This window comes from Rhinopithecus roxellana, chromosome 21 (genome assembly GCF_007565055.1).
Source record: "Rhinopithecus roxellana isolate Shanxi Qingling chromosome 21, ASM756505v1, whole genome shotgun sequence".
NCBI classification, from domain to species: Eukaryota; Metazoa; Chordata; class Mammalia; order Primates; family Cercopithecidae; genus Rhinopithecus; species Rhinopithecus roxellana.
In genome coordinates this window covers 48,892,093-48,905,790 of record NC_044569.1, presented here as the reverse complement: position 1 = coordinate 48,905,790, position 13,698 = coordinate 48,892,093, and the positions used below count along the sequence as shown (strand labels likewise).

The 13,698-nt window shown below is 45.3% G+C and overlaps 1 protein-coding gene across 3 annotated transcripts in view; it reads right to left on the bottom strand.

The window, feature by feature from the left end:
• Window positions 1-13,698, bottom strand: part of DYM (dymeclin) — a 427,792-nt gene that overhangs the window by 5,172 nt on the left and 408,922 nt on the right. The gene's annotated exons all lie outside the window — the stretch shown is intronic.

Genomic DNA, 13,698 nt, shown 5'->3' with positions numbered 1-13,698 from the left:
GCATACGATAGTATACAAAAATAGTATAAAATAGTATAAACTATCTGTCAAGAGAAGACATGTGTAGATTTTATTATGAAGTTATTCTTCAAGCTGATCAATCATTATTTCCATAGAAGTTCCCCATAAAAAATAATAAATTCTGAGATTATACCTCACATTTACAGCTAATACAACTGATTACCTATTACGTGGCAGGCGTATTCAAAGAATTTACATATAGTTACTCATTTCATCTTTGAAACGACAAGAAAAAGCAACTCCGAAAAAACTGCTTTAAAGTTCATATGGAACCAAAAAAAAGCCCGCATTGCCAAGACAATCCTAAGTCAAAAGAACAAAGCTGGAGGCATCATGCTACCTGACTTCAAACTATACTACAAGGCTACAGTAACCAAAACAGCATGGTACTGGTAGCAAAACAGAGATACAGAACAATGGAACAGAACAGAGTCCTCAGAAATAATACCACACATCTACAGCCATCTGATCTTTGACAAACCTGAGAGAAACAAGAAATGCGGAAAGGATTCCCTATTTAATAAATGGTGCTGGGAAAATTGGCTAGCCATAAGTAGAAAGCTGAAACTGGATCCTTTCCTTACTCCTTATACGAAGATTAATTCAAGATGGATTAGAGACTTAAATGTTAGACCTAATACCATAAAAACCCTAGAAGAAAACCTAGGTAATACCATTCAGGACATAGGCATGGGCAAGGACTTCATGGCTAAAACACCAAAAGCAACGGCAGCAAAAGCCAAAATTGACAAATGGGATCTAATGAAACTAAAGAGCTTCTGCACAGCAAAAGAAACTACCATCAGAGTGAACAGGCAACCTACAGAACGGGAGAAAATTTTTGCAACCTACTCATCTGACAAAGGGCTAATATCCAGACTCTACAAAGAACTCAAACAAATTTACAAGAAAAATACAAACAACCCCATCAAAAAGTGGGCAAAGGATATGAACAGACATTTCTCAAAAGAAGACATTCATACAGCCAACAGACACATGAAAAAATGCTCATTATCACTGGCCATCAGAGAAATGCAAATCAAAACCAGAATGAGATACCATCTCACACCAGTTAGAATGGCAATCATTAAAAGTCAGGAAACAACAGGTGCTGGAGAGGATGTGGAGAAATAGGAACACTTTTACACTGTTGGTGGGATTGTAAACTAGTTCAACCATTATGGAAAACAGTATGGCGATTCCTCAAGGATCTAGAAGTAGATGTACCATATGACCCAGCCATGCCATTACTGAGTATATACCCAAAGGATTATAAAGCATGCTGCTATAAAGACACATGCACATGTATGTTTATTGCGGCACTATTCACAATAGCAAAGACTTGGAATCAACCCAAATGTCCATCTGTGACAGACTGGATTAAGAACATGTGGCACATATACACCATGGAATACTATGCAGCCATAAAAAAGGATGAGTTCGTGTCCTTTGTAGAGATATGGATGCAGCTGGAAACCATCATTCTTAGCAAACTATCACAAGAACAGAAAACCAAACACCGCATGTTCTCACTCATAGGTGGGAACTGAACAATGAAATCACTTGGACTCGGGAAGGGGAACATCACATACTGGGGGGGAGGGAGGAGGGATTGCATTGGGAGTTATACCTGATGTAAATGACGAGTTGATGGGTGCTGACGAGTTGATGGGTGCAGCACACCAACATGGCACAAGTATACATATGTAACAAACCTGCATGTTATGCACATGTACCCTAGAACTTAAAGTATAATAATAATAATAATAATAAAAGAAAATTCTTTAGCTTTAAAAAAAAAATTAATAATCACTTTTACGTGCTGTTTAATCAATGTTTCATGAACTCTACCCAACGAATAAAACTCTCTTTAAACAATCAGAAAGGCCGGGCGCGGTGGCTCAAGCCTGTAATCCCAGCACTTTGGGAGGCCGAGACGGGTGGATCACGAGGTCAGGAGATCGAGACTATCCTGGCTAACACGGTGAAACCCCGTCTCTACTAAAAAATACAAAAAACTAGCCGGGCGTGGTGGCGGGCGCCTGTAGTCCCAGCTACTCCGGAGGCTGAGGCAGGAGAATGGCGTGAACCCGGGAGGCGGAGCTTGCAGTGAGCTGAAGTGAGCTGAGATCCGGCCACTGCACTCCAGCCCTTGAGCTGAGATCCAGCCACTGCACTCTAGCCCGGGCGGCAGAGCGAGACTCCATCTCAAAAAAAAAAAAAAAAAATCAGAAAAAAAAAAAAAAAAAAAAAAAGAAAGAAAAAGCAACTCCAAGGGCAGGCAGATAATTTGAGTTTCAGTCCCATCTTTTCCCATTCACTCACTCAGTAAATACTTACTGAGGGCCTAGTGTATAGTAAGCACGGGACTAAAAATACAGCCACTAGGACACATGGGGTTCCAGCCTTCAAGAGCTAAAAGGCCAGTCCTTATTAGCTGAGTGATCTTGGACTAGTCAGTCTCACATTCTTGCTCAGATGGGGCTCTTAAGGTTTACTACACTCTGAGGCTTGGAATGTAGCCGTCCTTCCTACTTCACAGAGTTGTACTGACAATCGGATGAGATAAGCCACATGAAGGGTTTGGTACAGTACCACCACAGAGTAAGGATTCAGTGAATGTTGGCTATTATTACTGACATTAAAATGACATGCAAGTGTAAGGGATGCTCTTATAATGTTCTGTAATCAAGCCTAAAGACTAGACATACTATGATGCTTACTATGGCCTGGTCACAGTGAAGTCTAGTCTTTAGATGTGATTACAGAGCCCACTTCTCTTACAAGCCCATTTCTCTTATGCACCCAAATGGAAACTTCTCACTTGGCAACTGACTTTTAATAATAGAAACAAGCCTCCCTGCATGAAAACCAGACAGAAGTGCTGAAAAATGGCTTAAAGGCACTGAGCTCATCTTCATCAACATTTTTAAAGAACAAAGCTGTTTCAGTAAGAGAAGGCAGGTTCTGAAGAACTGCCTTCTTTCTCTGTCTCAGAATCAGGCTCAATTGGAGGAGAGAAGATTGGTCCTTGAGTGGGTTTATGGCTATGGTAAGGTGGACAGAGGGGTAATTTCTTTTCTTTTTTTATTTTGAGATGAAGTTTCACTCTTGTTGCCCAGGCTAGAGTACAATGGCATGATCTCGGCTCACTGCAACCTCCGCCTCCTGGGTTCAAGCGATTCTCCTGCCTCAGCCTCCCTAATAGCTGGGATTAGAGGCATGTGCCACCACGCTCGGCTAGTTTTTTTGTATTTTTAGTAGAGATGGTGTTTCTCCATGTTGGTCAGGCTGCTCTCCAACTCCTGACCTCAGGTGATCCACCCGCCTCGGCCTCCCAGAGTGCTGGGATTACAGGCATGAGCCACCGTGCCCAGTCCAGAGGGTAACTTCTACCATGTATGCGACATTAGGCTTTTGCCATCTCATGGGGTAACTAAGAAGGGTTTACCATCTAAGAAGGGGTAACTTCTGCAATGTATGTGACCTAGGTGTTTACATCTTCCTATAAGATCGTGCAGCACGTTCAACAACATCCAAGCTGAAGCATGGCAGCTAACTCCCTGAGCCGCACGGGGCTGTGGGGGCTGTGGCTGACCAGGAATGAAGCCTTCTGCTTGAAGTTCACAGAGACAGCCCAGTAGGAAGCTGAGTGGAAGTGACTTTGACTAGAGCTGCCATGTACCAGGCACTTTCTGCTTCACTAATGACCACCCTATAAAAAACAAGAGTGGCCTCTCTTGGCTCACTGGCTTCTTGCCTTCACAACACTCAGTGCAATTGGTGCTTCTCTTATTTATTTGTTGACTTGTGCACCATTTGTTTCCCCAACTAGAACAAATACCGGCTCTAAGAAGGCAGGGACTTTATGAGCATCTGGCATGTCACTGACATCTTAAGACACATTTGCTGAATGAGGAATTAAATAAGTGAATAAATGACGTAAAATCTGCACAAAAATCCTGTGACACAGGTATTATTAACTCTATTATAGAGATGTAAAAAATCAAGGTCCCAAAAGGATAAGTCACATGAAAAAGAGGCCACAGCAGTGAGTGGTAGAGCCAGAAGCTGAACGAAGCTCAGGCTTTTCCTCTGGAGCCCCCTCAGGGTCAAAAGGGACCTAAGTGTGCCCTTCTTAAAATGTCTGTGGCCAATGTGGCCACTAGGTTTTCATGTCTTTCAAGTAATAATAATGAACTTCAGATGTTTCTTCAGTATCCTCCTAACTAGCAACTCACTAACCTTTTGTGGCCGAGTTTCCTCACTGTGAATGATGGGGATGATCACCAGGTGACCCCAGGCTGGGGTCAGGAGGCCTTGGCTCTGTCTTGGCTCAGCAGCTGGCAAGCTGGGCAGTTTGGGGCAAGTCATAGCATTTCTCAGGACTCAGTTTTCTAGCCTTGTGAAAAATGAAGGACCTTTGAGCTCCTTCCAATTCTGACTAGGTGTGGTTTTATGAGATGTGGTTTTATGTGTAGACCAATAAGGTCTAAAGGTGTATTCCCTGCCATGCCTCTAGGCTCTGCACGGTTCACTTGGAGAAAGGGTTGAATGGGTTGGGCCTGGGTTCAGCTGCAACCCTGAAGTCAAGCATTTGTTGATTTCTACTTAGACAGACTTTGCACTGGAGATGGTATCTGAATGTCCTGGGGGTTGACAATAGACAGTTTTAAAGGCTAAGGCTCCCCACTGCTGAAAACAAAGATAAGCTTGAAGCTGCTGTTGAGCCTGGGAGCTCCCAGATAAGTGGGCTGAGGTTCCAGGCGCTGCCCTGTCTGTGCTGGTTAGTGAAGGCCTGGTCCCCTCCACAGACTGGGTTCCCAAACTGCTGTCTCCTAAGTGTGCACCAGTGGTCATGGGGGGACCGAAAGAGCACGTAGAGAGAGCAGCATGAACACACGGCCATTACTGGAAAACCTGAACATGCAGATAGCACTGTGCACGCCCTGAACTACAGTGCCAGCTCTCCTCCCACAGTGAGCAAGGGAGCAGAGATTGTTCCTTAGGGTTGTTTGCTTGGAACTTTTCACCAGCACCTAAAAGGTTCAGAAAGGGGAATCATGCTCTGTTTGCTATTTATGCACGTTCTCCGGGACTGGCTACACAGAGTAAATGCCTGGAAGCACACGGTAAGGAGCTTCCTTTTTCCTGAAGGGAGTTGTTTGTAAGGGCAGTGCCTGGGAACACTTTAAAGGGGTGAACACTAGGCATAAATCATAAAAGAATTTTGAGAATGTTACTCAGTCAACCTGGGTAGGCCTGAGCTGAATTTAATTTGACCCCTCTCCAAATCTACCTGTCCATCTACCTCCCTACAGAGCGAGCCAGCATGGTTTGAGGCTTAAATAGCAATTCTTAAAAATATGTGCTCCTCCCTCTAAGATGTCTTAGAAGTCTAAAGTACTATGGAAAAGAAAGACAAAAGGTTTAATTTAGCACTAAGGACACGGGGGACACATTTTGTCAGGAGTCAGTCCAAGAAATGTCAGTCTGAATGTCAAATCAACAACCTAGAAAAGATCACCCTTTCCTTTATATCCCTTTGTAGAGAATAATGATGCCATCCTGTGAGGCTAAGGAAAGTCCAACTTCTTCACTTGAGAGTGTCTTCGTCTCTGACATGGCTAACAAACCCTCTTGGTGGCCCATGGCCCCGGCTGCTCAGGCATCCCCAGGCCCTCCCAGCTCTGACATCCGTCTGGCTCTTCTCTACCCACATCTTCCCTCCCTTGGGCTTCTCAAAACCCCTTTGGGCTCCAGCTAGTGACTCTCAGGTCAACGTGCTTTAAGGACTTAGACTAAAGCTCCAGGAAGGCAGAGGAGGTGCCTGGGAAGGATCGGGGGCTTGGATCTCATAGTTACGGCAGGAATTCAGCTAGAACCGCCTGGTACAGGGCAGGGCGCTGGTTATCTCAAGCTCAGGCTACTTTGGTGAGGAGCCCCTGGCTTTCATGCTTCTCTTTCTGAGATACTTGTCCTGAGACACAGCTCAACAAGGAGAGAAAACCCATCTCTCAAGCTTGTAGTTTGGTCTCAATCCAAAGCTACTTACAGCAATCCTGTTGTTTTGATTTTTGGAGCCAGAGGTAATGCTAGACTCTCAAGTTTGGCCGGAATGCTTTTATCAGCTCCAGTGAATCAACCTACCACAGTGGGACATCCGGACGCCCAGCTCAGAGACAAAGCAAGGGTCTGGTTTGGTGGTTGAGACTTGGGTACAACAAGCAGACCAAAAGCCTGAAAGCCGTCTCTGCCGTCAGTCATGTGATCTGGTGAAAACCCACAGGAAGTTCAGTGAACAGATGGAGGGCACAACTGCAATAATTTTATTACCACGAAAGTTCAATGGAGTTTTCCCCCTTCCACCTCAAGATGATATAAGATAGCATCAGAAACTCTAGCAAGCACCTGGCACAGGTCCAGAGCGTCTAATACAATTTAAAATCCAATAGCTACATAGCAGATTGAAAAAAAAAATTTCAAGACCATATTAAGCCTCTGAATAGACAAGGAAATGGGTGATTGCTGGTCGCAAGGCAGACCAGTAACTGTTGGCAGATGGTGCAGGTCAGGAGTGATGGGTTAGTGACTACAGACAGCACGCGCAGGGCTTGTGGTGGGCAGTCCTGCTCAGATGAAAACTACACAGGTTTTGAGATCCTGTCATAAAATAGCAGAGGATGCATTTACATTCTTTTCTTAATTCCGGGGGTGAAGGATGAATTTGGGGATTATGTAGCCTCATATCATTCCCCCGCCCCCCATATTTTATTGCTGTGTAACTTTAGTTCGTCAATGATGAGTCCTGAAATCAAATGTTGGTGGGCTTCAGCTAAACATGAGGCATTTGCTTGGCTGTAGAGGAAAGGGAGGAATAACTGCTGCTCCTTGAACAGGGTGCATCAGTTAGGGGGAGGAAACAAGAACAAGCGGGGAGCATGACCCAGGATGGGAAGCGGGTGGTGCTCCCAGAGGACGCTCTCCCAGGTAGTTCTGGCGAACACTGGGCCCAGGAGGTTTTAGGTGGGCTTGGACAGCAAACTCTGGGAGAAATAATGAATCATCAACTCAGCTAAATTGTTGATCAAGACTGAAAAGTGCAGGCTCTTTCAAGTGTAATGGAAGGAGTGACAAATCTATCAAATATAACAAAAAAGAAGATAAGCACTAGTCTATGAATAACATCAGCAATGTATGTGGAAAAGTTCCATTTTACGTGAATTAATTTTAAAATTAATGAAGAACTTTATTTCTTTCTTTCTGTATTGAGATGGAGTCTTGCTGTGTTGCCCAGGCTTGAGTGCAATGGTGCGATCTCAGCTTACTGCAACCTCTGCCTCCCGGGTTCAAGTGATTCTCCTGCCTCAGCCTCCCAAGTAGCTGGGATTTGAGGGGCACGCCACTACCCCTGGCTAATTTTTTGTATTTTTAGTAGAGATGGGGTTTCACCATGTTGGCCAGGCTGGTCTTGAACTCCTGACCTCAGGTGATCCACCCGCCTTGGCCTCCCCAAGTGCTGGAATTACAGGCATGAGCCACTACGCTGGGCCACAACTAAATTCAAAATACATGAAATTATAAAGCACCGCTTATAAGAAGTTACAAGTTAAGAAACACAAAGCTAAAATTAAGAAGCCCATCATGAGAGTGGCTCAGAAGACAGTTGCAACACATCGCATAGCTAGGAACACCACACCGTGGCTGGCGACACAAAGGCAATTTGGAGGGGGGTCTCTGGGCACTAAGTTACCACCCAAGAGGGGCACTTACAAGGTTGGCAGACACGGATCCTGAGCTCAGGAAATGGTTTCACCACTGTGGAGTGTCTGCAAGTGACACCAATAGTTTCTGTAAGCGAGGGCGAAAAGACTCTTTGGGAAAACATGGAGGATATAAAGTGGAGCCCCATGCTTGGGACAAGCTTTCCACAAACCATTGTATCATTGGCTAGAACTGGAAGCCCCCCCGAGTCTGAATCTTGAGCAAATGTCCCTGGTGGGAACCTCGGCCACAGACCCAGGCTAACGGGGTTCACAGAAAGGAGAGAAACTCGATCTTCGGTTTTCAGTTTCTCTTTCTTTTCTGGGGGCTGGTGGGAAGGTGCAGCCTCTCCTGCTGCCTTGGCATGTGGGCAGGGTTCTGACTTGTGGAGACAGGGCTGGGGTGGGGGTGCTGGAACTGCATGTGGAGGGAGCCTCTGGAGCAGATAGAGGCTGACAGCACTCTTTTGGGGGCCGACCTGCAGTGAGGTGTGGCTAGAAGTAAGTTTGGAAAGGTGGGTGGAGGCACAGAGGTGGCCTCGAGGGAAGCCTGTTCACCTGGGAAGCCTAGAGCCGAGGGGACAGGTGGAAGACAGAGACTCATGATCTGAAAGCCATCAGCTGCGGGGCGGCAGGTGAAGTTGCCGATGTGTCAACTCCTCAGGAAGGCTGACTGCATTACTGAGTCAAACTGCCTGATGCGTATCAATTCCTACTTAGGAGGCTGGAAGAAGGAGAATATTTTGATTCCAAGGTAGGAGATGGCGGCAAAAGTGGAGAATTCTGCTGTCTGTCTTCAAAGATTATGATACTAATGAGAGACAGAGTCTGAATACAAGGTGCCAAGAGTCCTTCCTAACCCACAGCAGTAATGCTGTCTTTGAGGTTCTGAACAGACTGCGTGGGATCCTGCCCATTAGTAGCCCCACGCCAAGCTGCAGAGCTTCCCAACATGCCGAGGGCCAAATGGGCAGAATGTTAAACAAAAGCACAGCAGCGTGCTGTGGGTAAGTAACCTGAATTCCTTTTCTTGAATAAAGGTTTCCCTGCCTTTGTGAGAATGCAAAGGCAAAGATTATGATGAGCTGAAGCCTGGAAAGGCTGGGTGAAGAAATGTTTCCCTCCAGCGTTTCAGGAAATTTCCTGGGAGGGCTCACACCAAAAGACGAACAAGCAACCAGTGGCTGACTAATGGAACAACGGCTCCCCGCTGCTGGCCAGTGAGGATGGAGATGGTGACGCTGCCACGGCAGCTCAGGCGACTCAGCCCAGTAGCCACGTGAGCCTGGCTAGGGGAAGTGAGTAATGAGGGGGCTGGGGGAGGCGCAGGCTGAAGGAAACTTTGGGGTTTATCAAGTTATTCTTGTCTCTTTAGCTGTCACTCTCTGCTCCCACTTTCCTGAAATGGAGGCAGGACTCTTCAGACAACTCAGAGACTCAAGAGCCACCAAATGGGTTCAGGCCCTGCTTTCTGCTAGCACTGCTACAGAGCCCCTAAAAACCACTGAAGACAGGCCATTTTCATTGTCACTGTTAGAGTAGAAAAGAAAGAATACTTGAAACTCTCTGTTTTCCTAAACCAACGTAGAGAAAGCTAATAAGCAAGGGGCAGGTGATGTGATCAGAAATCAAGCAGGATTTGGCTCTTAGACTACATGCCACTGAGGAGAGGAGAATCTTCACAGAGGGCTAATGAGTGTAAAAATATTCATATTTGTAAGCTGAAACAAAGATTCAATCTCCATTTATAAAAGCCTATTCTTTTTCATTCATGATTCCTGCTTTATTTATTATTATTTTTAAAGACAGAGTCTTACTCTGTTGGCCAGGCTGGAGTGCATTGGTGCGATCTCAGCTCACTGTAGCCTCAACCTCCCAGGCTCAAGCGATCCTCCCGCCTCAGCCTCCCTACCAGCAGGGACTACAGGCGCATGCCACCACACCTGGGTAATTGTTGTATTTTTTGTAAAGACAGGTTTTTGCCACTTTGCCCAGGCTGGTCTCAAACTCTGGGGCTCAAGAGATCTGCTGCCCACCTCAGCCTCCCAAAATGCTGGGACTACAGGTGTGTGCCACGGCCTGGCCCAATTCCTGCTTTTAGCCTTTCCTGTACAAAAAGGCATAGGTTGGGAGTTTCATTTCTCAGTGTGTCAGCAGTGTAAAACCTGGCCCACCATATCCAAAATAGGGTCTTGATCTGGCCTTGGGGCAGGCTAGAAATTTAACTACACTGGTATGAATCCATGTGATCTGAATTTTTTTTTTTTTTGTAATTTTCTTATGAAGGGAACAGTTTCACAGTTTACAACTTTATGAACTAGCAGTAACACTGTGGGCAGGATAGAGGGAAAGTACATTCAGAGGTGGCAAAGCAGTGATGCTGACTGACCAGACGAGGAGACCGCAGAGAGGAAGGACTCGACACCTCTGCAGACCGCTGCTCCTTGAGCTCAGGTCTCTTGCGGACACTGCTCAGGGGCTGGCTCAGGCAGGGCCACAGATGAGCATGTGCAGTGTTTCCCAGGCAGGCCTGTCGCATGATGGGGCCAGAAAGAGCCAGGGCAAGGGAGCTGGGAGTCATGCTCATTCCCACCTGCCCCACATGTTAACTGGGGGGCAGTCTGGTGGTGGCCCAGGAGACGCCCTGCCCCATTGTTCCTAGTTTGACAGCTGAAGCTGCACCAGACACACCACCATGACATCTGCTGTCTTCCTTTCCTCAGCCTAGACAGGCTGGAAGGCAGAAGAGCAGGCAGCTGGCATTTCATGCTCCCCAAGGCAATTGTCGCACTGGTCAATTACTTGAAATTTCAATAAATACCATAAAAAAGAAGTGTAAACTTTTAAGACTACCATGTACCTCTCCCATCTAGGCTATGAATGGTATCATGGAGGGAAAATTCAAGATGTTTGGATTTCAGAGGTGGCTCTGACACTAATAAACTCGGACAAATCATGTCCCTTCTTGACACTTAGTTACTTCATCTGTAAACCATTACGGCTGACGAGGCCTGCTCTGACTGGTGGAGAGCAGAGCTGAAGACTGACTATGATGTTGAGGTGGCACAGGCAGGGCTGAGAGGCCCAGTGAGGGCCAGGCACAGCAAATGGCCGGACTCTTTTAGCACCTTGCTCTGCCTTGTCCAAGCAATCCCAGAGAAGGGCCTCAAAGGAGCCCATGTCCTGCCTTGGAACAAGGTTCACAGCCAAAGGACAACTGGAAAATACAAGATCTTTCCCTTCTCTATCATGATTTTTTTTCAAATCAATGCCCCAGTAGGTAAGTAAAACATCTGTAAATGAAGCATTTGGAGATCTCTAGTCATTTTCAAAACAAGGAATTAAGAGCAAGGACTCATATTTTATAACACAGGCTCCAATTATGCTAAATTTACATTTTTCTTCTTCTTTTTTTTTTCCTCAGAGGTTGGGTCTTGCTCTGTTGCTCAGGCTGGAGTGTAGTGATGTGATCATAGTTCATTGCAGCCTCAAACTTCTGGGCTCAAGTGATCCTCCCACCTCAGCCTCCTGAGTAGCTAGGACCATGGGTCTGCACCACCATGCCTGGCAAATTTTTAAATTTTTTATAGAGCTGGGGTCTCACTATGTTGCCCAGGCTGGTTTTGTGGTCACGTGATCCTCCTGTCTTGACCTCACAAAGTGCTTGGGTTACAGGTGTGAGCCACACTGCCTGGCACAAATTTACATATTTCAATAAAGAAAGACACACTGCTTATCTCTTAATTTACTTTCAGGGACCAATGATAGATAATTCAATTTGTGATACACTGTAAGCATGAAAATTAAACAACATTGAGAGTTACCTTGGAAACACCCATAAAACATTTTAAAGGATCTTTCAAAAGGAAATTCCAAATTTAAATAATCAACATACTATATTTTGGGATTTGGATATAGGTAACATATAATAAGACACTTATATTTGGGTTTATTTAGAGCAAGAGGATGCAGAACATACCTTTTTTTTTTTTTTTTTAAATCAAAATTTGGTATACATAAGAAAAAGTGAAAACTCTAAATTTCCCCTAGAGAGAACTAATGTATGTTCAGCACAAAAGGGGTGACAACATCTGAGTTTTGGAACTTGTCCAGTGAAAAAGCAGATTTAAGGAAGATAGAATGATGTGCTTATTTAAAGAGAAACTTACATTGTAAATACATCTTCTATGGTTTCTACCTCTAAGTGCATACAAAACACTTTCTGATGAAGAAAGATGTTTCAAGATAAAACTTCTGATTAAATCCCTCTTGCAAGGATTTGTGTCCTTATAGAAAAGACCACAGCCAGCCAGCTAGTCCCATCCCCCATGTAAGGACACAGCTAGAGGGTGCTGTCTACGAACCACAAAGTGGGCCCTCAGCAGACACCAAATCTGCTGGTGCTTTGATCTTAGACTTCTCAGTCTCCAGGACAGTGAAAAATAAGTTTCTGTTGTTTATAAGCCTCCCATTCTACATTATTTGGTTATAGCAGCCCCAGCGGACTAAGACAAAAGGTGACCTGCTCACCCATGCATCCTTCCTTCCTTTTTATTAATATTTACATTATAACTATAATCACTTGTGCTTTAACAAATACAATGGTGATAGAAAATAATGGTCGTCTTTGCCACCTGCTTGATGGGTCTGCATCACTGAGCTGTGACTGTACCAGGACCCTAACCCAATGGCTGATCCTTAGCTGTTTTCCTGGCTGTTCCGGAGGTCAGGTAGCAAGGGGCTCAGCTGGCAGTTAGCGGCTCAGGTGGCTGCTACACAGTGTGGTGGTATGAGGGAGGGAGCTGTGCTGGGAGTCCTGCAAGCTGAAGGCTTACTCAGTACCACTGGAGACCCAACATCTTATTACGGAAAATTGCCCATGCACACCAAAGTGGGGAAAATAATACAGTGAACACTGTGTGCCCATCACCCAGCTACAAGCCATTAACTCATGGGCACTCATTTAAGCTACCCCAACTTCCCTCCTCTGAATTAGTTTGGTGCTAATTCTGGACATTATATATTTTCACTCTTAAATATTAACCTAATTAAACAGGTAAGAATGTTTTACTCTGCTTTAAGAAAACCCAATATGAGAATAAAATAAATTGTAGAGTGACCCTTTGTACCATAAAAGCATTTAACAAAAATATGAAATATGGTCCCTGCCCTTAAGGATCTTAACATTTACTTGGAGAGCTAAGATAAATGCAAATGAAAAAAAAAAAATCACTAAAAAGCAATCCTCTAACATAACCTAATGTTAGAAAGTACAATGTCATAATTGCCAGTTCTGATCTGTATGAACTCTGAAGTCTCCACAAACTGGGTGCCCAGGACCTCTGAGCTTCATTTGCTTCCTCTCCTTTAAGCAAACCATCAGCCTCTGCCAGGTGAGCTCCCTAAGGTCTCCTGCACACTTCAGGCAAATGCCCCCCTCCATGCCTTTTCTGACAGGTCTCTTTATAGCTAGGATGTCCTTCCCACCATACTTCTGTTTCCTGCAGTGCTGGTGCAGATGCTTCCTTCTCTCCAGAGTCTTGCATGGTCCTCTCCAGTGTCCAGTCCTTGCCTGCCTACAGCATTACCTGTGTATTTCTTACAAAGTGTCTGGCTGCACATGGGTTTGGATAAGGTAGGCTCTCTGTGCGCCATGCAGCCCCAGGTCAGGCATTGCTGAGTGAGGAACAGTACCCTCTGCCACACGGTGGCTTAGGAGAGAGAGAGAGAGAGAGAGAGAGAGAGAGAGAGAGAGAGAGAGAGAGAGAGAGAAAGAGAGAGAGAGAGAGACAGAGAAAGACTGTAAAAACTGCAGTCAGGGGATGCCGGCAAGATAGTTCACCTAGGGTGGTCCCGATGGAGAGGAGAGAGAAGTGGAAGGCACTGTCTAGTCAGGGGAAATTGTTCAGAAACC